At 36.2% G+C, this 24,442-nt stretch overlaps 1 protein-coding gene across 2 annotated transcripts in view; it reads right to left on the bottom strand.

The window, feature by feature from the left end:
* Positions 1-24,442, bottom strand: part of LOC110295865 (contactin-4) — a 1,019,336-nt gene that overhangs the window by 846,262 nt on the left and 148,632 nt on the right. For both annotated transcript variants that reach the window (XM_029478665.2, XM_029478667.2), the window contains exon 2: positions 14,852-14,996. The gene's annotated coding sequence lies outside the window, so the exon portion shown is untranslated. The remainder of the gene's footprint in view (positions 1-14,851; positions 14,997-24,442) is intronic.

Here is a 24,442-nt window from a genome sequence, read left to right on the forward strand (position 1 = left end):
ATAATAAAATCATTTCAGCTGGGTGGCGGTGGTGCACGCCTTTAATCCCAGCACTTGGGAGGCAGAGGCAGGCAGATTTCTGAGTTCGAAGCCAACCTGGTCTACAAAGTGATTTCCAGGAAAGCCAGGGCTATACAGAGAAACCCTGTCTCGAAAAAACAAAATAATAATAATAATAATAATAATAATAATAATAATAATAATAATAATATATCATTTCAGCAAGGTAGAGAGGATAGTGAGATTCTGCCTCTATGCACTACCTTGCTCCAAAGGGTTAAGGTCACTTGATATTCATGACTTGTCAGTGGTCAACTGCAATGTTGAGTTCCACTGAAATGTAAAGACTAAGAGTTCATGACTTAAGTCAGCTCCAAAGGCTAAGCAATTAGCACAAACTACTATATTGATTTTTAGTAGTTTTGTGCTCCAAATAAAATGAGCCCATTCTGATTTTTATTTCTTTATCGATTATATTTTTGTGTGTTTGCTTAGAGGGGATTTTCTACATAAGTTATTGCCTACCCTTAAGTTTTATTTTATCTTTATGCTGTGAATTAATTTTTCTTTTTATCCTTTTAGACATTAAATGAAAAGATTAAGAGAGAGCCCATTTATAAAATGTAATACGTGGACATATTTTCCTACAAAGTACCACAAGCTTAAAAAGTTTCTGCCTTCCAAAGGAAATGGGCTTCAAATGTGACATCTGCATTTTGATTTTCCATTTTCTGTTAAAAAAAATGTTTAAGTCATTATCCTGTCTACTTCTAGTACTGTGATGATTCCATTGAATGACTCAGTCATGCAAGGAAGGAGAAATTGACAGATAAATTCAATAAATAGCATTGTGCTGATCTTGCTGAGTCTCCAAACAGAGACAGAAGTAAGCACAAATGAACCAGGTAGGTGTGTATCACCAACAATGGGAGATAATCAATGTACCCTGAGTGAGAAGAGGACAAATCAGGAGAATAATAAACAGGGTATGTTAGTCTGAATGAGAATCCGCCAACAATGGCATCAGCAGAAGCTCGATAATTATGCACATGTGTGCTCTGCACAATGAAATTCAGCACAAAGGTACAGAAAGGTACAACAAAGTAATATCCAGTCTGATCACACTAGAAAAAACCAAAGGCCTGAAAGAAAAAATTCTCAGCTAAGGGTATGGGAAGATGTATCCATAGTTAAAAACAAATGTGCCTCATATGATGGCATATACATATGTGTGTGTGTGTGTGTGTGTGTATGTACACACACATATATATATTTTAAGATAATCTCCTAAAACTTATAAGAAAATACATATTTAGATATTATGATTCATTTGATAAACCGGCAATATTTATGTAGATATGAAGATTTCAGGTAGTTCTAGTATTCTTGAATTATTATTCCCAAATAATAAAAGTTAACCACTCCAAGGACTAACAAAGAAATGTGTATCTTGAGCTATGTTTCACACTGTATTTTAGATGTGCACTTCCCACGCGGTTTCACCTGTCACCCTGTATCTGCAGATACTTTACTATAACAGATCATTAGGACTCTGATAGGTTTTACTCCGCAGTTTTAAAGTCTCAGGACTCTGTGCTTGCCAAAGGAATTAACCACCATAACATAAGAACTAGAGCTCTGGCCACTGCCAGTGTGTAACATCTTAACTAGGAAGCTTGAATATAAAGTCTTAGCTTTGTTGTACAGGCTTTTTACATCTTGGGTCCTAGAGCTTCCCTTTCCTTTGAATTTTATTTCTCTCCTCCTACTGGGATACATTTTGAACCTTCTTTTATCAAGGCAGTCATCTGCGACCTGCTAATGTGCTGAGAATATCACTGAAGGTAATTTTAACAAGAGAAATAAGGTGATTCAGTTATTGTCCTCACTTGCCATAAAGGGAAGAGGAAGGTAGACAGAATTAAAGGAATATTAAAATAAGCAATAGCATTTCCTCTGGTTTGGAAACAAGGAGAGTAAAACAGAAAAAGTCATACATGTGGAAAACAGTGATGTCTTCAATGAATCTGAATGTGGACAGAGATCAGTGCCTGGCAAGCTTCTGAAAAATGGCTAAAGGATAGACAAGTGCATTTATTTATCTTCCCCCAGACACTCAATAGGTAACTTCCCTAAAATAAGTTTCCAGGGGAAACTTATACTGTGTTTAGATAAAAGTAGAACAAAACTTTAAATATCACAAAATGGAAACAGGATAAAGAATCTCCTGTTTGTTGTTGTTGTTTTGTTTTTAATGGGCATCATGATAAACATTATATTATCCATTTTATACAGGGAAAACAGATTCCAAGAGTTAATTACAAACCTCAATAAGTGGGACTTAGTTTAAAACCCAGTATGTTCTGCTATAAACCCTGGTACTTTTAATTTAACATTATAATTAATAGAAAAATAGAAAAGCAAAATGTATCCTATGTATTGATGTGCTAAGGGTTTCCTGTATTACATAGGATGACATTACAAATGCAAATTTGAAGATTCAAGCAATTGATTACCAACCCAAAATTCCTTTCTCTACCTGTAAAACTAAGTTATCGCAAAATATGTCAAGTTACTCCTCAGCTATGATCTTTAGCATAGATAAAATAAGAAGGGAAATTAGGTGAAATATTAATGGATATGAAATTAAAGAGACTTCTCCAATTAGTATGGTCATTTCCTATATCTGAAGGCAATGTAAAATGGGACCAGTAAAAATGTGTATGTGTTTACATGTGTGTGGTGAATGAATGCCATGTATATGAATTGTGTTCTGTGTATATTTGTGGACAGTTAAGTTGTGTGTTTGCATTTGATGTATGTGTATGGTATATATGTGCATGGTGTATGGTATGTATATATATACCATATATATATATATATATATATATATATATATATATATATATATATATGTGTGTGTGAGTGTTATATGTGTGTGGTGTGTTTGTGGTATGTGTATATGTATGGTTTGTGTATGTTCATGAGTGTATATGCATATGTATATGGCATATGCATGTTTGTGTATCTGTGTCTGTGTGGTATAAAGTGTGTTTGTGTGTGTGTGTGTGTAGTACATATGTCTCATGCATGTACCTTTTCATTCCCATGCAAAGGCCAGAACAAGATTTCAACTGTCTTGCTCTACTGCAACACCAATCTAGTGCTTTGAGCTATGATTACTACTAAACCAGTAGCTCATTATGTTATCTAGGCTGGTAGTTGAGAGAGTGTCCAGGATTCACGTGTCTCCACCTCACACCTTGTTCTGGGGCTACAGACATGTGCTGCTATTTCTGGCCTTTTGGGTACTTTGAGTCCCAATTTATGCTTGTTTTCACTATAATATACATGTTTTATGTACTGCATTATCACCTTTGCCCCTTAGAGGAGCTGTTTTCAACTCACTTGTTAATTATGCATGTGTGAACATGCTAGCATGTGTGCGTGCATGCACACACACACACATGCATACACTGTTTTTGATACAGATCTATATATAATATTAATTTTGATAGGTTTTTCTTGAAAACCTTTTTCTAAAACTCTAGTTTTTACATAGCATTCCAAATCCTAATGATTTCCTGACTACTAGCTTTGATTATGACAGTGACACAGACAGATAGACAGACAGACAGATAAGAAGGGAGAGAGGAGGAAAAGAAGGAGTAAAATAAAAATTTCTACATTAATTTCCTTTTTAACAAGTGTATTTGATCTATGTAATCACTTTGTGTATATCGCAGTGATGCTTTGTAAAGTAATTTTCACTGTGTCTCAAGGGCTACAGACCTTAAGTTTTAGAAATACACAGCTTAACTCTATAGAGATCAGCAGTGACATACCCTGCCCTGGCACTGAGAGGGCCACAGTGGACCTTAGAAGGCATCACAACAGTCTTCCTCTAACTCATAGGACTGAGAATCACATGTTTGTTTTGATTTAACTATACACTACTGAAAAAAGCAATATCTGAGGGTACAAATACCCACTCTTCTCCAGAGAAAGGGTATAATTTAAAAACAAAACAAGCTAAAAAATTGTTTAGTCTAATAACATAACATTTTAGTACTTTTTCATATAATTAGTTCCCATAGTTACACAGCAAGTAATTATGAAAACAATTATTAAATTAAAGAACTCAAACATATCTGCAAGAAATAATCCATCTCAATACTCAGTGAAGAGTAAAAATATTCAAGTGAAACTATCTTAAATGGCATTTTAATAGCAAAATGTATAATGTATTACAATGCTCACCCAAGTATATAGTTTGTTTTTATTTGTTTGTTTGTTTGTTTGTTTGTTTTTGTTTGACTGGACTCAAACTTAATGTTTAGGAGTAAATGACCTTGCAATTCTGATTCGCCTGCCCATAGTTTCCCATACATGCAGTATAATTTACCAGCTCTTTAAACCATAGTATCTTTTTTTTTTTTTTTTTTTTTTTTTTTTTTTTTTTTGGAAACATAGTGTCTTATCTTATTTAAAACACATGTGTCATTTATATAAGTATAAGCATCTGATAAGGAATTAATATTCAAAATATATCATAAACTCAGCATTAATATTCAAAATATATTATAAACTCTAAACATCATTATAATTAAAGAATTAAAAGGTTATAAAGATGCCTAACTCCTGAACATTTCTCAAAATAGGAGACACAAATATAAAATCACCATGGAGATAAACAATGCCCAGCCACACAAATGATCATGACAATCAATTGAAGTACATTGCACACATCAAAGTAATCAAAGCATTCAATGAATATGAACGTATAGAAACAAGTAATACAGATACACACACATACACACACACATATACACACACACACATATGTATATATATACACACATACACACACATACACACACATATACACACACACATACACACACATATATATACACACACGCACATATATACACATACACAGATATACACACACACACATATATATATAATCTTGTGTGAATAGCTATTATCCAAAAGATGGAATAATTTGCTTAACATGATGGCTTCCCAATCCATTTTTCTGCAAATGATGTTATTAACTTTTTTCATAGAAGAATAGTACTTCACTGTACACTTTTAATATTTACTCAGGATGGGTATATTTCAATCATTGTGCTGATTCATATTAAGAAAGCTTCAGCAAGACTTAGAAAGGCAAATATCATGTTTGGCTATATTTGTAAAATTTAAAATAGTAGATATAAATGTATAAGGGAAAAACTAGAAAAAACAGACCTAGCATCCCCCCGAATGCAGGAAAAACTAGAAAGAATCCCACGGAAGGCAAGATGAGACAAGGTTGTACAAAACCCTTGCTTCTTTTTCTACTGTACACAAAGGTTTACATGGAGCAATAATCAAGAAGAAAAAATTAAAGAAAAAGAAATCGAATGATTTCTACTTTCAGATGGCATGAAACTATACATGATAGATCCCCAAGATTCTAACAGAGAACTTCTAAAAATAAGAAACTGTTTCAGTCATGTGTTATGGAATACACTTGCACAGATCGGGAGTTTTTCTATACACCAATAACAAGCATACAGAGAAGGTTATTATAAAGCATATTATCAATGCACAAATAATAAAGGACAGATTACAGCTGTCCATTCGTTACGGAGAGGACACTATCTCTACTCAGTGGATGTATATGTTTTAGAAGACAGGTTTAGAAAGTGATGACAAAAGTCTCCATTTCTTGGCAATGAAAACATGTCAATTACTAAATGAGAAGAGGTTTTTGAATACACAATATGTAAATAACCCAGGGAAAGTTTTCTTTATAAAAGAAAATTGATTAGTAAGGTCATTTCAGGAACTGGGATCCTACATTATTAAGCGATCTGTAGATTTCTGTTTTGCTTGCAATGGCTACAATGATCTTTATTACTTTTATAATCAGAAAAATTGTAATTTTCATTTTGAAAAATGTTAAAGCTAAATCAAGAAAGTACTCATTAAAATTTATCATAAGATTTTAATATTTTAATAACACTTTTCATGATTAAATTCTCTGATGATTACAAATTTAGAACCACACTGTTTTGCAGTCTAACCTGCTTCATCTACTTAAGAACTTATGAGTATGTCCTCATATTTCCAAATATTTTTCTTAAAAGCTAGACATTAGTGACATCTTAGTACTCACTGTATCATGCCTTGGCTCTTCATGATTTAGACTTCTGATAATAGCAAGCAATAAGATGATGTATTTATGGATTGAAGAAATATATTTGCTGAATAATTTGTACATGCAATTGTTATACAGAATTCTTCAGTCAGAGGTAGTGCCTGGCTCTTATATTGAAAAACAAGTAAGTCATATTCCACACTGCACAACATCAATGATGATTTTGCTGCAAAACAACAGTGTAGCAAACCCAGAAGTAGGATATATACAGAGCAAGCCAAAATACTCAAAATTTTTTCACCTTATAGAATTGTAGTGCTCTACTCTTCAACAACCTAACACTTTTCTGAGTGAGTTGGTGATGTGGATACAAAATGGCCAGTAAGACAGTTACCAAGAAGCCTGAGGCCCTGAGTTCAATCCACTAGAATTACATAATGAAAAAAAAAAAGAGGATTAACTTCCTCAACATGTTGTGATATACACACAACATACCTTGGCATACAGGCACACAATATAAATAAGTAAATAGATGTAATGATCATTTCAAAAAGATATTAATGGTGATTATTCTTATAGAAGATTGTTAATATGAATATATTTTAACTTTTTATAATCTATGATGTAAACACTTTTATGAACCCTAGTGAAAAAGATGAAGAGATTGAGGCAAATGTCTTATGGATTTTTACTTCATGGTCAGGATATGAATTTATGTTATTACATTCAAAATAATAAGTACAATCATAAAATATGAGGTTCATTCAAAAATACATTCATCATGTGAATCATGATTAGAGCCCAGGTGTGAATAAGCATGGCTACTTATGCTGCTGTGCTGGCACTAACAGCATTATCTAGGTTAATGATGTTATTTTGCATTTAATTCAAGGTGCAGACAAAACCACCTCACTCACCCTTGTTTCTGATGACAGAAAAATATATTCCTTAGAAATCAGCACAAGACAGGTTACAAAATTAATATATGTAGTTTTATGAATTGTATTCTCTCTGTTACAATGTCATCAGAGCTAAGGCATGCCTCTCTGTTTTACAATGCCATTAGAACTAAGGCATGCCTAAGTTCACAAGTATCACGGTAAGTGGCTCAGAGTTCTAGAAAGCAAAACCATAGAAACGTTCAACCTTGGAAGTAGTACTTTAGGCAGGAACAATGGTCACTTGCAACCCTATGTGGGAACTAGTTCCTTGCATAGGTCAGAGGCTGATGAGTCGTGTGTAATGCATTTCCCTCCAAGATGGACAATGGGATCTGAATTATGAGAAATGTACAGCTCAAATGGAGCTGAGTCAAAGCCTGCTCTCCCCAAGGCTCTCAAGAAGAGTAGTAGCCTCATTTTATGTCATACTATCCTTCACTCTTCCTCCAACAAATCACATGGTTCCTGATACAAAATGATGACAGTGAACATACCCCTTCCTCCTTATCATCAAGACTAAATACATATGCTCAGACACTGTACCAACTAAACTTGTATCACATAATCCTCTATGAAAGATCCCATGAATATTATCTGTGAATACAGATGGCTTACAGTATATCACAGTATGTGCTTTTGACCTGTTTGTACACCTAGAGCCCAATAACAGATTTATAGTTGATGAGTTTAAATATGTTCTTTATATTCCTCCCTTCCTCTCTATCCATAGCTGTCTGGATCTCTGAGACAAATGAGTGACCGCAGTTCAATACATTATTAAAACTTATTTTCCTTTTAAATTTCAGTCAACTCCAGTGTTACATTTTGCTTTTTTAAAATATGGGAATGAATCTTAAAATCCATTAAATAATAATTTGAATATAACCTGCTACACCATAGACACAATTGCCTTCACTGAGTGGCTGCATTGAAGAAAGCAGCATTCTTTGGAACATCTCATTTTATTATGATACCCCCCCAGGCATATTTGGCTGATTTCTGAAGGCAACTCCAAGAGTTTGTGCCAGAACCTTGAAGTATTTACAGACACCTACACACCGAACTTTGATGATCTATGCAGAGATGAACTCAAACAGTGCCACTTCCTGTCTCTCCTTCTGAGTCAGCCAAGCTAATCAGCACTCAGTGCTCAGCTTAGACTGGCACTGTGAACAAAGAGCCATCTAGAGATGCTGAAATGTGTACTGTGTACTTGCCAAGCTGAGGAGACTCATCCAGGAGAACATATCTTATTTCAGGAATATAAATGAATTAATCAGTAAGCTTGATACCCCTTGCCAGAAACATTCCTGATTAAATTTAATGGAGTGAATTTGTGCAATCACCAGAAAACTAACCACTGATTAAACAAAGGCCTCAGAGCACGAATTCTTCTAATGTATGGTTATTTCTGCTCTCCTATGAAGGGCACCCTTGAAAACTATTTTTACCGATTTGAAAGGGTCTCCATTGAGAATTCAACATGGAACTTTTTGTTTATTTATTTTTCTGAAGGTTGTCCAGTTCATTTAGAGACAGGGAAATGAAGGCATCCAACATTTCAACAAATCCATATACTTGGCTGACTTGTCGCAGGGACACTGCATGCTCTTGCTACCTTGTAGGCCAGTAGAGAATTCCATTGATCACAAGAGAAGTAGCCATCTAATTTTTCCTATCTCCTAATGTTACCAGAAGAGGAGAAACTGCACTGAGTTACTTATTCTGAAAGGAACTTGGGAGTTAATAGCCAGGATTCAGGTGTTCTGACTCCCACAAATTTTTTCTTTGTATATGCTCTTATTTTGCAGTGATACAAATCACAAAAGAGGAAAAAGGATTATAGAACCTGGATTCATTAGATTTTTCTGAAGTGGTTTGTTACTGTTTTTATAGAAAAAGAACTGGTGATAGATAGATAAATAGATAGATAGATAGATAGATAGATAGATAGATAGATAGATAGATAGTAGATAATACATAGATGTTAATAATGTATAGGTGTATAGATAACATCTACATCTATCTATCTGTCTCTGATAGAGATAGATAGATAGATGTAGATTAAAAGAAACAGAGACAGATAGACAGATGTAGATAAAAAGAAAGAAAAATTTGTAGGTGATAGGTGGTGGATAATACCCAATGATAGATAATAGACAAAACACAGCAACCAAAACACAATTTGTAAAACAAACCCACCAGTAAAATGTGGTTATGAACTTTATCAAACATTCAGTACTCACCAAATTAATTCTTGCAACAGGTCTATATACACCATCAAATTCCTATTCTCCTGAATTATAGAAATTAGAGGTAGTAACTGAGGTATATACTCTGTATGTTAAAAATATTTCCCTTGGTGATTTTAATAGGTTCCTATTTTAACTCATATATATATATATATATATATATATATATATATATATGTATATATATATATATATATAAAACGCAAATATTCATACTAGTACATATATATAATATTTAAAAGTATATATTTATACATAACAATGATTCTGAAATCTCTGAAAGTGATCTATAATAAATGTATTTATTTTCTTTTTTAACACTAAGCATGAAAACAAAAGTAAAGTACTCCCTTCCTGCTCTAAGCATCAAAAACAAACAAACAAACAAAACAACACAGATAATATTATCTTTGTCTTGCAGAATGCGAAGGCTGTAAATCTTACAAATTCCGGAATATGATTCTTCCCAACTCAACATCTCCTCTCTAGTAATGGCAGCACAAGTGTCAAGAACATCCAGAAAAATATATTTTGAGCAATGGAATAGGTACAGATCATTGCAGAAACATAAAGTCCCCATCCTCTTCCTCTGGAACTGTAGATGCCAAAATTAAAACTAATAATGTGGCATTTCTTAAGAATATAAGAAAGTTCACTCTTGTGGTCAGAAAACAGAAGAATTCACTTGAGGAAGCTATGGGTATTTTTATATATCTATGCACAAGTATCTTGGATTGGGGATTCCTCATAACTTACTAATATGATCTCTCAAAAGCTATGGCTACCAGCACTGGGCTTGAACAAGACCAGGGCTGTAATTGGCTGATCACTGATTCATGATTGACTCATTGAGACTTCTCTCATCCTTCTGAATTATTTTTTTAATTAGGTATTTTCTTCATTTACATTTCCAATGCTATCCCAAAAGTCCCCCATACACTCCCCCCCCACTCCCCTACCTACCCACTCCCACTTCTTGGCCCTGGCATTCCCCTGTACTGAGGCATATAAAGTTTGCAAGGCCAATGGGCCTCTCTTTCCACTGATGGCCAACTAGGCCTTCTTCTGATACATATGCAGCTAGAAACACGAGCTCTGTGGGCAGGGGTTACTGGTTAGTTCATATTGTTGTTCCACCTATAGGGTTGCAGACCCCTTTAGCTCCTTGGGTACTTTCTCCAGCTCCTCTATTGGGGGCCCTGTGATCCATCCAATAGCTGACTGTGAACATCCACTTCTGTGTTTACTAGGCCCCAGCATAGCCTCACAAGAGACAGCTATATATGGGTCCTTTCAGAAAAATCTTGCTAGTATATGCAATGGTGTTAACATGTGGAGGCTGATTATGGGATGGATCCCCAGATATGGCAGTCTCTAGATGGTCCATCCTTTCATCTCAGCTCCAAACTTTGTCTCTGTAACTCCTTCCATGGGTGTTTTGTTCCCAATTCTAAGAAGGGGCAAAGTGTCTACATTTTGGTCTTTGTTCTTCTCGAGTTTCATGTGTTTTGCACATTGTATCTTGTATCTTGGGAATTCTAAATTTCTGGGCTAATATCCACTTATCAGTGAGTACATATCATGTGAGTTCTTTTGTGATTGGGTTACCTCACTCAGGATGATGCCCTCCAGGTCCATCCATTTGCCTAGGAATTTCATTTTTTTAATAGCTGAGTAGTACTCCATTGTGTAAATGTACCACATTTTTTTGTATCCATTCCTCTGTTGAGGGGCATCTGGGCTCTTTCCAGCTTCTGGCTATTATAAATAAGGCTGCTATGAACATAGTGGAGCATGTGTCCTTCTTACCAGTTGGAACATCTTCTGGATATATGCTCAGGAGAGGTATTGCTGGATCCTCCAGTAGTACTATGTCCAATTTTCTGAGGAACAGCCAGACTGATTTCCAGAGTGGTTGTACAAGCTTGCAATCCCACCAACAATGGAGGAGTGTTCCTCTTTCTCCACATCCTCACCAGCATCTGCTGTCACCTGAGTTTTTGATCTTAGCCATTATGACTGGTGTGAGGTGGAATCTCAGGGTTGCTTTGATTTGCATTTCCCTGATGATTAAAGATGCTGAACATTTTTTTTCTGGTGCTTCTCAGCCATTTTGTATTCCTCAGGTGAGAATTCTTTGTTTAGCTCTGAGCCCCATTTAATGGGGTTATTAGATTTTCTGGGGTCCAACTTCTTGAATTATGGGATATTGAGAAAATCAGGTAGGACAGCGGCAGCAGTTATTGTCTTCAGTTATGTATTCTCTACTAAGCAAACTGGACTTCAATGGCTAGTTCCAAACCAAAGTCCAACAAATGGTCACAGTTCTACTCAATGTGTCACAAAACAAAACAAAACAAAACAAAACAAAACAAAACAAAAATCATGAATGTGAGAGATGAAAGGGTTGACAGGATTAGAAAAATGATAAGAGGAGGGTTGTTCCTAAGAGCAATCAGAATGCATTATGCACTTGTATGAAAGCGACATAAAGCAAATTCAATAAAAGTTATTTTAAAACAGTGAGAAAAATGAGGTGAATTTGAAGACACAATTATATCCAACCCTTGATTTTATGGTTTTTAACATCCACTTTCTTATGAAGGTCTTTCGTTATGGCTGAAATACAAATTTCCATATATAAGCACAGTAATTTGCTTTTAATATTCTATAACTGTAGAAAGGTATCCTATTAGGAACTGGGATGCAATTTCAATACTCTTTTCATTTCTAATGAATCTCCCTTGCTTTGATTTGTGTACATCATTTTAGAATTTCATGAACCAGCTGTGAAATTGCTGATTTGTCTCCAGTGTGAATTTCTTTGTCGAGAAAGAAAATGCCTCTTTGAAAGAGTTCCCTTGCCATGAAGAGACAAGATATTTATGTTCCTCCTCCAAACACAGAGGCTGATTCAAAGGAACCTACTCATTCCTCGAGTAAAAGGCAATACGTCCCAGGAAATGGTTCTTTCAGTAGCTTTTATGCTCCCCACCACTGTCAGGTTTGGCACATACACCAGGAGAGGAGGTGAATGCTATCTTCCAGAGACAGGCAAAGTTCACTCCTCAGAAACTCTTTACATCCCTGAAAGGGAAATTCCCTTGGCAGCATCTTTGTTTCTTTGAGACAAAAAAAAAAAAAATCCATGCCAACAAACACATTTGATTCTTACTTTATTTCCCTTTAAAATTCTACAACAATGAATTGGATTTCAGTATTGTTTGTTTATATTAAAAGAGCAATTAGCATTTCTTTTGGAGTTCTGTCACTGGATTTACTACTGGTGAAGCTATAGCAGAACACTTTAGCCAATAAACTTAACAGATGGGCTGGCAGATATTCATAATGCCAGTGGTCATTCCCTTCCTAGAACTCAACAAGGATCCTTCTGAGAATGCTCCATCCAATATTGTGACATTGGTAAAATACTCAACGAATCAATTTACACAGAAAGCATCATAAATCCTTCAACAGTGCTCACTAAGTAAAAAAAAAAAAAGTTAATATATGTGGTCCTAACACATAACCACTCCTTGGCTCAGATATATGGGACCTTAAATGAGTTAATAGGTCATCTCAAAAATTCCCTTCTAAGAAACAAAATTTCCATTTTTGTGAAAGTGGATTCAATTTTTAAGGTGAGTAAGAAAGTTATAAGAAAGAATATGAAGAGAAGATTAAGAGAGAAAATTAATGGTGGAAAGGATTTTTCTATGTGGTTTTGAAATGTATATCTTAGACTCAGATTTTTTGACAATACTCAGTTATATTTATTAAATATATAAAAAGAAAAATATAGTCAGCTGCTTCACTCAAAGATGATTCAGCATACACACATTAATAATGTAATATCTAAAATGTAATGTGCTTAATTTAAAATCACATGATAGTATAAAGAAGTGTAAAAAAGACCTTTGATAAAAATCCAACATTGCTTCATTATGAAAGTCATGGAGGTATGAGGGATAAAGAGTCCATTTCAACAGAGCCCAAGGTTGTGCACAATAAACTAGTCATCAGCATCCTGTTAGGGGGAGGAAAGCATTTCCACTAAGATTAGAATCAAGACAAGGGTGTCCACTCTCCTCTCCTGTTCAATATAGTGCCTGAAGTCTTATCTACAGCTGTAAGACTAGAGATAAAACTTACTTCTAACCTTGGTAACTAGTTGCAGCCTCTCATCCATCATGAGGAAAAGAACACCACAGTGATCAGTAAATGACTTCCAAATGACTAAAGAAACAGTGGGGGCATATTCTGTATTTTGTGGAGTGGAGGGGTGCATTGTAGATAATGTGTCTATGTAGGAAAATGCATATGTGTTTGCAAATGTACAAGGGAGTGAGAGGACAACAATGACTCTCTTTCTATACCACTCCCCACATTTAAAGTTTTTTTTTTTACATTTATTTATTAGGGGATGGTACATGTATTTCATTATATGCTTGTAGAGCTCAGACAATAAATTGCTGTTGTTTTATCTTTCAATCAAATTTAGGGGCCATTGTGTTTTCCTCACTGATGCATCATGCTAGTTCAGCTCCACCTCAAGTTTTAGGACATCGTTTTATCATGAAACCTGACTCAGAGCTCATAAATTAGCTAGGCTAGCTAACTAGTTACCTGTATTCATTATCCCAAACACTACATTAATTAATTAACTTACTCTCTATCTGGATCACAGCTTCCCCTCCATCCTCTCCTCCTAGTTCCTCCTTCTTACCTTCCCTTCTCTCATGGCCCTTTTCTCCTAAGAGAAGGGGAGGCCTCCCAGGGATATCAAGTACTCTTAGGATACCAAGTTGCAGTAGGACTATGCACATCTCCTATTGAGGCTAGAGAATGCATCCCAATTAAGGGAAAGGAAACCAAAGGCAGGCAACTAGTCAGAGTCCCACAGGAAGTTCTACTTTTTTTGGAAATCTAGGATATATAAAATTCATTATTATTGTTGTTATTGTTGTTGCTGTTATTATTTTTTCTTCCATAAGATAGGATTTTAACTGGATCCAATGTCTGATTCATTGTAGGAACAAAGAATGTATTTTTCAGATTTTTTTTTTTTTTTGTAGCAAGTTGGTCATTTCGTTGTTGGTGATGAAACTATAACACCTGGCAATCACAGGACTATGGATCTGTTTATGGCAAAGCCTTGATCCAGAATTTAGAAAATGCTTTAACAGCTGTGGGGTGAATACTTCTACTTTTAAATGGAAGAAACTGTAGCCTCTGTCATCATGGTCTTTCTCTGGTAGACAAATGTAACTTCAGCTACTATAGTATTAAAAACTTCTGTTATTTAAAGTCCTTTGGGATGTAATAGATATAAAGAAGGTAAACTCCATGCAAAGTGAAATGGATATGGAATGGTAAATACAATTCAAATCTGTCTTTCCCATTTATGAACCTCAACAACCTACTCAGAAAGATCCTCATGCATTTTTCATGCTACATGAAACAGTATCACATGGCTTAGAAGACAAGGTCAAGGTGTTGAAACCTACCTCTTCTTTTCAATAAGAACCTACGAGGATTGTTTCTTTTAGCTCAGCTTGAAGAATCTGATTCTCTTACACCAATCTGCAGAACTTTCCAAGTGAGCTCTGGCCGAATTTCACCTGTGAGAATTGTCAACAATGCAATATGAATCTGAAAAAAAAAAGAAGAAAAAAAACAAAATATGTTTTTAGTTTTTTATGCAACTGAAACTGGGAAGAAAAAGAGTCAGTTATGTTTTTGAAAAGTCATTCCAGTTGAGGTTGTAAAGCAGAAGATGGAAGAAATATTTTAGATATCTCTCTTGTATTACTTTTTACAGTCTATGATGAATTTACAACAAATGTGAATGCTGTAGAGAAAGACCTGGATCTACATTTCCTATTTCACATTAAAGGTAAAGAAGAAATAAACAGAGGATGAGAAAGGTGAAAACTCTGAATCTGGCTGTGGACAAGAAGAGCATTTTTCCAGCTGGAGAAAAACCTGGTAATAAGTAGAGACAATGAGATTTGTGAGGCATGCGACAAATGGCACAGAAGATGGGAGAGAGAAAATAAAGTGAAGACGACAGCAACTTTGGGACTTATTGGACAAAAATAAAATCACTTTCAATGTGTGTCCCCCACATACTGATCCTCAGGCTGATTTATCTGATCACATCTGACAATAATACAAATGGAAGATGTCCAGCCATTCTCAAGGTACACCTTCTGTCAGAAAATTAAACAACCAACTTCTACATCAGGGGGAGATAGCCCACTGAACGGAGAAAGCAATGAAGCAAGCCTGTCCGGCATTATTTCCTTCAGCCTATATAAATCCTGAACTGTTTCGAAGTGAAACTGCACAGCCTGGAATAGTTGGTACTCAGGCTTCTATCCCAGATGGTAAATGTAGCAAATTAAATTCAAATAAAAATTGCAGAAACTTCTTGAACATAAGGTGCCCAGAACCTTTTCTTGGTCAATGTCCTGCCACTAAAGCCTTTCACAAAGATACTGTATAATGTGTTAGGTTTCTTTTTTTTTTTTCCATTTTAATGTGTGTGGGCATGGGTGTGGTAGGGTATGCATATGTTTGAATGCATGCTTCAGTGTGTACAGAGTATGGGTATGGTGTGGTATTCATGTGTTTGAATGCTTGCATTGTACAGGAATATGGTTATGTGGTTGTTCAAGTAAAGTACTGGGGTTAAAGTCAGGAATCATCGTTGAACACATACCCACCTCCTTCATTGAGGCAGAGGTTCTCAGTCAAAACAAGAGCTCACCAATATGTCTAGTTGCTTTAGTGAGCCTGTTCTGGATTTTCTGGATTGCCACAGCCACTCAGCACTTATGTGGGTTCTTGGGTTTTGAACTCCAGTCGTCACATTTGTGCAGCAAGTACTTAACCACCAATCCCATACCACAGCCATATCACATGTGATTTTTTAAAGCCAAACATGATAGTGCATGCCAGTAACCCCAGCATGCAGGAGGCAGATACAGATTAACCACTGCAAGGTTGAGACTAGCATTGTCTATATAGCAAGGTCCTTGTAAATTCAAATATTAAAGAATATTTTCTAATTAATTTATTATTGTAAGTGTTTTGAATTTTTAAATATGTCTGGAGTAATGGCTCTGTGTTTAAGAGTGTTTGAAAACCAGAGCTCCAACTTCATCATCCACAGGAGAAGCCAGGTATCGTACCACCCAACTAATAGCTACTCTAAAGAATGGATTGATGGCTACAGCATTGGGTTTGGGAGAAACCCTGCCTCAATGAATAAGCAAAGACTGAAAAAAGGACAAGAAGACACAGTAGTCTCTTCTTGTGACTTCATGAATGCACATGAATAAATAAACCTTTACAAATTAAAACACACTTGCATAGTAACTTTCTTAATTTAACATGGGAAATCCTTAATTATGGATAATTTTGTATTCTCTGGAAAATAAAAAAAATTGGTAGTATATATATATATTTTCAGTTATCCCATACAGGTCTATAATGCATATTGAATGAATGATAAACTTTTGATTAAGGAAGTTGGAAGGTAGTTGTCTTATTGGTAGTAGGTTCACAAACATGATAAAAACTATACAAAACAAATATGACCATATCTGATGATTAAACAGACAGAAATACATTATCCAGTAGTTCAGCTATATAACATTTTATCCCAAATACAAAATTTCATCTAGCTACTGCTTAAGATTCCCTATAAGTGACTAGGAAGTAACTTTTTACATCCTTACTGGGAGGATAAACTAAAAAATCCCTTCTACTTTTCCACGAAGACACTGAAAAATATCAGAAAGTAATAAGATATTATCAACTATGCAAAAATAATTGAAAATGTTAAATTAATAAATCTTGGCACATATGATCAAACTGACTTCATTAGCAATAAAAAGTTACATCCTCCTTCAAGTAAGTAGTATAATTAATCAAAAATTACTGACTAGAGCTTTTTGGAAGTGAATTTATCAGAGGAGAGATAAAGGAAATGCCAAACTCATGTAAACCAGTTGGTAGAATAATGGTTGTTTTGTTTTATTTTGGTGACTAAAACACATGTTGTAATGATTTAATTTCTGGTGTTAAGTCTCAAAACTTAGGTACAATGCCATAGATATGTGGATGAAAGTAGGAAACAGTACTGTTTTCCTATTGGACTTCCTTTTTTTTTTCTTTTTTCCTCATTTTTAAAAATTGAAAATAGATTCTTCTCTCATATAATACATACTGGCCAGTTTCCTCTTCCAACAGCCAACAGTCAAGCAGGACAAACAAGATACAATAAGACAAGGCAGCAGCCCACATATCAAGATTGGACAAGGCAACCCAACAGGAGGAAAAGAGTTCCAAGAGCAGGCAAAAGAAGCAGAGATACACCCACTCTCACTGTTAGGAGTCCCACAAAAACACCAAGCTATTATCCATAAAATATATGCAGAGGACCTGGTATAGACCCATGTATGCTTACTATTTCAATCTTTTTGAGCCCATGTGAGTCCTGCTTATTTAATTTATTTGGATCATATTCTCCTCATGTCCTTCATTTCCTCTAATTCCTACAGTCTTTCTTCCCCATCTCCATGGGGCTCCCTGATCTCCTAGGGATCGATGGACACCTCCAAGTTAGACTCTCTCTCTGCATAATGTCTGGCAGTGGGTCTCTGCACCCACTTCCACTTGCTACCACAGGAAGCCTCTCTGATGACAACTGGACAAGGAACCAAGCAATGAGCAGAATATCATTAGGAATCCTCACCTCTCTCTTTCTAGCTAGTTATGGTTGGTTTTACCCTAGGTATCTGAGCTATTCTATCTCTGGTTCCTGGCCATGTAGGCAGTATATGGCATAGGGCTCACTGTCATAGAGTGATCCTCAAGTTAAGTCAGGCATTGGTTGACTGCTCCCACAAATTCCACACCACCATTAACCACAGCATATCTTGTAGGCAAGAGAGATTATAGGTCCAGGGAGGGCTTTGTGGTTGGGTTGGTGTCTAGGTTTTTGTTTTCTGCTAGAGAGTCTAGAAAGTATGGATGAAGACTCCATGCATTCACCAGCTTTACTTCTCTATGTTCAATGAGTTGTGTTGATGTCTTCAACAATGGGGCCCTTCTGTCAGTTTTCAGAGAGTGAACTTCTATTCTAGCATCAGCCTGGATTGTTTAGGGATCTCCACAGGATCTACTCACTGGTATAGCTAACTATATAGGGCAGCAGGAAACATCAAATTAACAGTGATTTATACTGCTCAGAGTAACTATGTCAATTCTGACTATGTTTTGATTCTCTTCTTTTTATATAGTATCTGCTCCTTTTTTGTGACTGTAATAGTCTCTAATGGGAATGTATTACAAAGCTAAGTGTCATTATTTTAAAAAGGAAGCATTTTTCAAAACAGTCTGGCTTTGTCCAATCTGATTTTCAACATATACCCTGATGACTTTGTTTTAGAAGTCAAATTACTTGAGCATCAAATGTGACTCTTGGGGGAGTATACACTTGAAAAACTGGAGTATTTATACCACCTTTCTTAAAGTTTATATTTTTCTGTAGTAAGGATTCTAAATCATTACCTATGTAAAATGCAATATGGGGTTTAAAGTGAACATAATCCATTGTAAAGTACAGGTATTAGAATTGCAATCATTGTTCATTTAAAACAGCTAATGTGGGATCTAGCTCAAGGGAGGCCATAAGGCATGACATTATAATTGACTCTATGGTGTGCTCACAAAAAGGGATCTATCATGACTGCCCTCCAGAGAATCCAACAAGCAGCTGAAAGAGACAGATGCAGATATTTCCACCCAACTAATGGACAGCAGCTGCTGACCCCTTTGGTTAAATTAGGGAAAGCCTGGAAGAAGCTAAGGAGGAGGGTGACCCTGTAGGAGGAACAGCAGTCTCAACCAACCTTGACTCCCAAGATCTCTCAGACATTGGGCCACCAACCAGGCAGCATACCCCAGCTGAGATGAAGCCCGCAATGCATATACAGCAGAGAACTGCCAGTTCTGGATTCAGTCAGAGAAGATGTACCTAACCCACAAGAGACGGGAGGCCCAAGGGAGTGGGGAGATCTGGTGTGGTGGGAGCTAGGGGGTGAAGACATCCTCATGGAGATGTAGGGAGGAGGTATGGGATGTGGAACAGTCAAAGGGCAGACCTGGAGGGGGATAAAATCTGGACTGGAAATAAAAAAGATTAGATAAAATTTTAAAAATAACAGCCAATCTTTCACTTCCAATGAATCATTTTAATGTGTTTTGTTTTCTTTATGTTGTCTACTTTTATGTAATAAAGTTCATGTAGTCAGTGCAAAGGCAACCAAAGCGAGAGAAAAGAAGCTGTTTTTAATTTTAATTAATAAAACGTTTAGTAAAGTATACAAGAACTATATAATGAATATCTACAAATTATGTATCAATAAAGCAACAATATCTCAGAAGTCATATGGAAAAATGAATTAAGTATTTGTTTAAATTTTGAATAATTTTACAGAAATTCTTTTTTATATTTTTCTAGTACTTTTTAAAAATTTTATTATATTTTTAATTTATTTTTTACACTCCAAATTCCATTCCCTGCCCCGTCCCCCAGGCCACCGTCTGACTGCTCCACATCCCAAACCTCCTCCTGACCCCACCCTGTCTCCACATGGATGCCCCCAACCCTCACCCCACCTGACCTCTAAACTCCCTGGGGCCTCCAGTCTTTTGAGGGTTAGGTGCATCATCTCTGAATGATCACAGATCAGGAAGATTTCTACTGTATGTGTGTTGGGGGCCTCATACCAGCTGGTGTATGCTGTCTGTTTGGTGGTCCAGTGTTTGAGAGATTTTGAGGGTCCAGATTAATTGAGACTGCTGGTCCTCCTACAGCATTGCCCTCTGGCTTCTTTCAGCCTTTCCTAATTCAACAACAAGGGTCAGCTGCTTCTGTCCATTGGTTGGGTGCAAATATCTTTTGAAAATAAATTCTGTTTTATATCTTTCTGAAAGTATCACATAAAGTTTTACTAAAAGATAATAAATATATTTTAGCATCCAACCATATTAGAGGAAAAGTAAATTTAATCATTTTATTAAAGTATTTTAATAGCTATGTCTTTATTCATGAAGTTAATGTACACCCAGAAGCTATGGTATGCCAGTTAATATCATGATCCCTATGAATATTAATGTAGACTTTGTAAAAAATATTCCTAGTCAGATCCTACCTAATCTTACATATATTAACTTGGGATAAAATAAATAAAAATAAATAAATAAAATGGAATAGTTTGTTTTAAAGATTTAAGTTTTAACTGTTTGTGTGTGTGTGTGTGTGTGTGTGTGTGTGTGTGTTGGGAGGGGTGTGATTTTAATTTGTAAACATTAGTGAATGTGTCCTCAGAATCCAGGAGAGGGCATCAGATTCCCTGGATCTGGAGTTACAGACAGCTATGAGCCTCCTGACTTGGGTACTGGGAATAGAGTATTGCAAAAGCATTATGAACTATTGACCATGGAACTGGCTCTCAGGTCCTGTTTAAGCCTTTTCAATTACACAAAATACATTGGTTGAAAATAACTACATCAAACTAGACAATTGTTTGAAATGAGAAAATGATCTCTTTTCAATTTTTCTGCTTTATGTGAGGGCTTCAGTCAAGGTACCAAGTTTATCTTTTAATAGAAACCATGGTAGATAAGGAAAAAATTACAAATCCTGAAAACCTTATACATTATGACCTAAAACATAAATACTACTAAATGCAATTGAAAAAGGAGGGCCAGGGCTAAGGGTTGAGTTTAGCAATATATCTGCATAGCACACTCAACAACATGGATTAGAGCCTCAGAACCACAAAAACATGCAGATAAAAATAAAAACAGGGCAGTGCATTTTAGAAACATGTCCCCAATAGAAGTTCCACAATGTTTTATAATTAAGTTAACTAACATTATTTCATTTCTTTGCTTTTCAAGAAACTGTAAATGTAGCACAGCAAGTAACCAATGAAGAGGTGGACTGAGGAACACAATCCCTGCGCTTCATCTTCTTTTGGAAGCGTTATCAATGATTTTGTTATGCAAATATGATACATGCAGTGCTACAGCCTTGAAAGGTTTTTTCTCCCCAAATACTGTCTTCAAAAGAAGTTAGGGAGTTCAGAATCAAAATGTGCACACATATGCACATGTATCATGCGTACACACACACACACACACACACACACAGAGGCACATAGTCACATACATCAACATAAAAGTTTCTGAAAATATACCTACACCTCCACTTGGTACACTCTTATTGTTTCTGTTCTTACTGAGTAATACTTTGGGAATAGAATGCCAGTGACTTATATTAGTATTCCTGGAACAAATGTTTAATATCCTAGGTGGCCATGCTCAACTTCCCAAATGTTAATTGATTCTATTGCAAATTGCTTGTGGCACATTCAAGGTGTAAGAGGGAATTAGCACTGAGATTATAGGACAGTGACTGCATTATAAAAGTGCACCCAGAAAGTCTGCATTTCTTTATCTTCTTTTCTATATTATGAAGCAGGATTTTAAAGTAGTTTTGAAAGTATCTTCTTATACTCAGTAGACAAGCAATAACAATATTAATATATTATGATGTAGACCATCTTTTGCTTAAAAAAGAAACTGTTTATTTTTAAAGGATTCCATTAAAATAATCTCATTGAAAATGTGAGTAATAAGTTGAAGTTTCTATACTAAATTACTGGGAATTATTCTCATACTCTTTGTTCCCATACTCCTGAAGATAGCAAAACCAACCTGAGAATGTTTTCTTCTTCTTCCATGAAACACTGCAATGAGCAACTGTGCCATACTGATGGCAAAGCCACAAGAACTCTGGGTGTTAATAAAGGCTGGCATTGCCTGGCAAGGATATATTAAAACCTCAATCACAAAGAAATGAATGATTGCAACAAGCTGGGGAAGAGGGAAAGCACATCTTCATCTAGTCAAACAGAGCTTCCCCTCATGGAAATAGTCCATTTTGGTCTTGGCACTGTGAAACACTGAGCAGGGGTCATATTGTCACTGGAACTTCTAAGGTCATAAATGTTATCAATATCCTTGTATTTGTAGTAACCTGATATGAAGCAGTAACTTACTATGAGAGCCTTAACATCACTTATTCACTTTGCCAGACAGTGTGCTAAGATTTCTATATTTCTTTTCTATTTACTCTTCAGGATGGAGTGATACAATAAATACTATATACATACAAATAGAGAGAGAGCCAGACGTGGTGGCACACGCCATTAATCCCAGCACTCAGAAGGGAAAGGCAGGCAGATTTCTGAGTTTGAGGCCATCCTGGTCTACAAAGTGAATTCCAGGACAGCCAGGGCTACACAGAGAAACCCTGTCTCGAAAAATATATGAGAATTTCCATTTCAGGGTTCATCTAATTAGGTCACAGTCAATTTTAATTTTCTACCTCCAGAGTCACAGATTATCTTCTTCAAGTAGCCACTTCATAGATGTAAAACCCATGTTACTCAGTGGCACTTTCCCTGTAAAAACAAAATATCAAAGTAGGTGGTACATAAGGAGGCAGGAATCTTTGGAATCTATTTCAATATATACATATATACATACACACACACACATATGTGTGTGTAGTATTTGAGTGTGCTGTGTGTTGTGGGGGTGCATGGTGCAAATGCATATGGAAGGCAGCGGTTTACCTCAGGTAATGACCTATTGGTAGCCACCTTAATTATTTTTCTATTTTTGAGATAGGTTTCTCTAAGCTCAGATATTGTTTAGCCTGGAGGGACAGTGAGCTCCAGATATCTGCCTGTCTCTGACCCCTTCCTAGAACTATCTTACAGATAGATATCTTTACAGCCAGCTTTGTAAAATAAATGCTATTATCAATCTCAGTTCAGATGTGAAGAGGAGACTAGACCAAAAGCTCAGAATATCCACAGTGCAATTCACAGACCACGTGAAGCTTAAGAACAAAGACCAAAGTGTGGGTGCTTAAATCCTACTTAGAAGGAAGAACAAAATAATCACAGGAGGTAGAGGGAGGGAAGGAACTGGGAGGGAGAGAGAAGGGGGCGGGGAGAGGTGGCAAGATTAAGTATGGGAAGAGACAGGAGAGAGGTACAGAAGGTCAGGAAATTTAATAGAAATATGTAGCAGTTGGGGATAGGGAACTGGGGGTAGATACTAGAAAGTCCCAGATGTAAGAGGTTCTTAGGACCCAAAGGGGATGACATTAACCAAAATACCCAACAAAGGGGTGATAGAACCTATAGAGACCACCCCCAGTAAATAGGCACAGTCCCCAGTTGAGAGATGGAGCCACCTACCCATCTAAAACTTGTTAATCCAGAATTGTTCCTGTCAAAAAGAAACACAGGAACAAAAAAATGGAGCAGAGACTGAAGGAAAGGCCATCCAGGAACACCCCTATCTAGGGATCCTTCCCATCTGCAGACACCAAATGCTGATGTCAAGAAGTGCTTGCTGAGTGAGGTAACACAATCACAAAGAAACTCACACAATATGATAAGTGGATATTAGCCCAAAACTTAGGATACCCAAGATATAAGATACAATTTGCTAAACGCATGAAACTCAAGAAGAATGAAGACCAAAGTGTGAACACTGTGCCCCTTCTTAGAATTGGGAACAAAACACCCATGGAAGGAGTTACAGAGACAGTTTGAAGCTGTGATGAAAGGATGGACCATCTAGAGAGTGCCATATCCAGGGATCCATCCCATAAGCAGCTTCCAAACGCTGACACCATTGCATACACTAGCAAGATTTTGCTGAAAGGACCCAGATATAGCTCTCTCTTGTGAAACTATGCCGGGGCCGAACAAACACAGAAGTGGATGCTCACTGTCAGCTATTGGATGGATCACAGGGCTCCCAATGGAGAAGCTAGAGAAAGCACCCAAGGAGCTAAAGGGATCTGCAACCCTATAGTTGGAACAACATGATGAATTAACCAGTACCCCAGAGCTCTTGTCTCTAGCTGCATATGTATCGAAAGATGGCCTAGTCGGCCATCACTGGAAAGAGAGGCCCATTGGACTTGCAAACTT

Source organism: Mus caroli, unplaced genomic scaffold, assembly GCF_978045245.1.
Source record: "Mus caroli unplaced genomic scaffold, Mus_caroli_1 scaffold_7, whole genome shotgun sequence".
Classification (NCBI taxonomy): Eukaryota; Metazoa; Chordata; class Mammalia; order Rodentia; family Muridae; genus Mus; species Mus caroli.